The sequence below is a fragment of the Tiliqua scincoides genome, chromosome 6 (assembly GCF_035046505.1).
Source record: "Tiliqua scincoides isolate rTilSci1 chromosome 6, rTilSci1.hap2, whole genome shotgun sequence".
Lineage (NCBI taxonomy): Eukaryota > Metazoa > Chordata > Lepidosauria > Squamata > Scincidae > Tiliqua > Tiliqua scincoides.
Window position 1 is genome coordinate 32,649,044 of NC_089826.1, and position 4,075 is coordinate 32,653,118.

At 43.3% G+C, this 4,075-nt stretch overlaps 1 pseudogene; it reads left to right on the top strand.

The window, feature by feature from the left end:
- Window positions 1-1,696: 1,696 nt before the first annotated feature.
- On the top strand, window positions 1,697-1,816 carry LOC136656512 (5S ribosomal RNA; annotated as a pseudogene).
- Window positions 1,817-4,075: the final 2,259 nt, after the last annotated feature.

The window sequence follows — 4,075 nt, forward strand, 5'->3', positions numbered from 1 at the left end:
GATGTTGGAATTTGGGGGGGGGGAAATTTTCTTTTTAAAAAAAAACCTATTATATGTTGATATTCTCAATACTGTGCTGAACAGTGCAGCTCTGTTTGCCATAGACATCAGTATTCACACTTCCAAGCCCTAAACAATGACTGTTCCTTCTGTTTATATCTTCCGCGTCTCATCACTTTTCCCCCCATGCTGCTGTTCTAAGCTTCAGCCAAACGTGATTGCAGACAGGCTTCCCACTCTGTCCTCTTATTCATAATGAAAGAGCATCATGAAGGGGGAAAAGAAATCATTTACAGATAATGGCTGTCATTCCTTTTATACATGATGCTTCCACAAGTAAAAAACGAATCACATATTTTGGTTTAGACCGAGAGGCATGCAGTATAGATTCATTTTATTAAGATATCCATACCACACTTTTCAGTTCATTGACAAAAAAGCCCCACAAAACTGCTTTTTAAAAATAAATTTTTGGGAGCAGTTCAACCATAAGCAACTGCCAGATCCCAAACCCAGACCGCAGGGCACGCATGCCTTCCCAGCAGGCTCCTCAGAGCTATGCCAGCAACAGAGCCGGCATAGATCTGAAGAGTCCCATTGGGGACCATGTGGCAGCCAGGAAGGTAAGTATTTTTCCTCTTATCCATCTCAACCAGTCTTATCCCCAGATGGAGCATAGGATGCCGCAGACGGTTTGTGGGTAGCCCTGAATCCTATGTGCCATAACCAGATAGAATTGGGCTGTAAGTAGTTAGCTAGACATGCATGGGAATAGATGGTTTAAAAGTACTTTCAAGGCCACCTGCTGATATCTATTCAAAAATTTAAGCTAAATGAGCCTCTTCCTCGATCAAGTACCAACAGAACCAGAACAATTTTGAGAATTTTTAATACAGGATTTAAATGAAGAAAGGAAATACCTTGCAGATGCTCTAGGGAGTGGTTCCAAGCACAAAGGAAAGCAAAAGAGAAAGGACAGAATCGTTTGAGGGACGAGGAGACCTTTGGATGGTTGAGGGTTGTGGAGCTGAATAAGCAAAGGTCACAGGTACCTTCTGCTGTTACAAACCCTCCTACTAGGTGAGGCTACATTACAGTCTGACTTTCCTAAAAGGTCATCAGACACATTGACCAGAAGAAATACAAGATGGAGATCTGTGGCTTCATAAATGCTTGATAACATTTCCAAAGAATCAGAATCGGAGCTTTAAATCTTCTTCCCAGTCAATGTGCAATAGTACGGAATTGTTTTTCCAAGGCTTGTTCCAAAAGGAAACCCTTTTCTAATAAGACAGGCCCAAAAGGCTTAGGCACAGTCAGGTCTTCTTTCATATTTTCAGCAGAGTAGTTTGTTATAAACATATAAAGCTTTAATCATCTTTGCTGCTGGCAAGACATCTGTTGGAGGTTTTGGAAACCTGAGTATGAAAAACCTCACAATTATATGGTATTTGTTAACCGAAAGTGAGAAATAAAAACCAGCATATTATTTGTAACCTCTGATAATAAATGGAACTTGGCTAGAAACAAGATGGGAGCCTGGTCCTCTTGATGGCCTCTGGTGAACATGACCATCATCAAATAATGACCTACTATATTTGTCTTTGTCTGAAACTTTTCCAGATGAATTAAATGTTCAAAACACTGTTAGGATTTCGGTAGAGAAAACTCCATTTTGTTGTCTAATCATCAGGTACACTACAGCAACTGTTACCCTGCACATGCCTGATCTCATCTGATCTCAGAAGCTAAGCAGGGTCAGGCCTGGTTAGTACTTGTATGAGAGACCACCTGGGAATACCGGGTACTGTAGGCTTATACCATAGTCTTTCCAGACTGAAGATTGCCAACCATCAGGTACAACATTGGACAATGGAGTCATGGGCTAAGTGGCAGGATAAGTACTGTCCACTCGACCAAGTGTCTTTTCCACTGGAGAAGAAACAAGCCAGAATTGTCCTTACATCACTATGGATTGGTCTGCCAACTGGAGGCAGTTTCTGAAACCTTCGCTGTCCCTCTATATCTGTAAGAAATAATGGGAGAAACAGGCATGTATCCTGATGTCAAGGAGATCCCTGTCAATGGGGTAAAGAGGGCTCAGGTTGTTTTGTAGGGTTAGCACCAACATTTCAAAAAAGTGAAATTCACAATGAATTCCAAGGTCCCTTCCAAGTAGAAACATCTGAGAATTTTCAAGGGAAGCCAGCTTAGTTTCTGTTAAGACAAATGCAATTTCTCAGAGGGGCCCTGCACATCCCAATCAGCAGAAAGAAGCCCAGTATCCAAGCCACATGAAGAAGAGGCACAGTAGCAACTAAGCACATCACACCTAATTTAAAATACTTGGGGTGATTTGAGCATCACATTTCCAACACAGTCAGCAACAAATTGGATTCGGGGAAGAGCAAATATTATAAATGGCTTTGAATACAAGTCAGATGAGGAGAGTTTGGAAGAACGTGATTTATTTAACCTAGAAAAAAGGAAACTTTAAACTAGATTTGTCTTCAAGGCTGAATAGAGCTGTTTGCTTCCACAACTGAAAGCACAACAGAGCGCTGTTATCCCATAGCAGTCATACCTGGTGCAGCCGAATAGTTGAGCTGTGCAATATAAGAAATGTGGGGTTGCCACCAAAAATAGCAGCTCTATCTAATTCAGCTACTTCAACCAGTTTGCCGCAAGTGGTCCACAGGTGTACCATGGAAGTTTGGTGAATTTATTTCTTTATTAAATAAATATCATTTATTGATAGGGCCATTGAGGGATGTGAACCCCCCACCAGCAGCATGGTGTGCCTTGTCAATTGTCAAAAGATGGTGGGTCTTTGCAATTCTAGTGCCTTGTCAGTGTGCCTTGAGATGAAAAATGTTGAAAATTGCTGATCTAATTCTTCCGTCTCACTCCCTAATAGTAGTAAAACATACCAAAAATTCTCATGACATTATGGTGCTTCCTCATCTTTTTCCAGTACAGCCAATACTGTGGAAGGGAGAAGTGGCAGCAAAATGGGCCTGGATTCAGGGCACAAAATACATTGTAAAACATGTCATGGAAGGGACAAAAGAATTGGACACAGTACAGCATTTTTCTTGCTAAATGTGTCCACCAAAAGGTTAGACCTCACAAACAATTGCCATGCAGTGGTTCCAACTGAACGCAGGCCTCTTTATCTGCCGTAAAGCATGTTGTGACTACTCTGGAGCCAGCAGCAGTGGCAGGAAGGCCTGCACTGGCTTGCTGGCACTATATCCAAACGAAAGGTGACCAGTGGAGGTGAGAACTTCACTAAGCAGAACAGGGGTGGGGGGAGGCAGAACTGAGGCAAAGACGGGGTTAATGGGGCGAGTGCGGAAGAGGGCAGATCAGGCCTGGGAAGAGGTGGGATAGGTGAAGGAGGCCTCTACCATATCCTATCCTCCCTTCTGGGCCTGACAGCTTTACATGGAACTGCTTGGACTTGCGCCAACAACTTAGCTGGTGCAGGTCCACCTAGCCCCTGGATGGGCTGGAGCTTTACATGGGGTAAAGGGAAAAAATATTCCCTTAATCCAAGGAGACCTCCAGCCTGCCCCTAAACTGCACTAGATATGCATAGGCCACATGGTCCAGCTGTACCAGTGCAGATTAGGATTGGGCTGTGAGGCCCCTAGAACTTATGACAGCTAAACAACCGGTGTAGGTCTGAGGAGAGGAAGCTTGCAGAGAGGTACTTGAAAAATATTTTTTTCTTACCTTTCCCAGGCCGTCTGGTTTCCCACGCACCCCCACCACTACATGCAGTACACATTCCGTCTGCGCTGCTGTATAATGCATGCTGGTGGGGCGTGGGATTGGCTGACTAATTTGACAAAATCAAATAAATGATCTAAGATCAGGAATGGAATAGAAAAACCTTGTAATCCATCTGAGAGGTTCTGATCCCCCTCCCACAGAGAGACCAATAAAATCCTTCTCTTTACAGCCTTCACACTGAAATCTTTATGACCAACAGAATGAGCTTCTTGACACAGTTAGGCCATTCAGCACATGTAAAGAAGGATTCTTGGCAGCTGGCTCACAAGATGTCCCA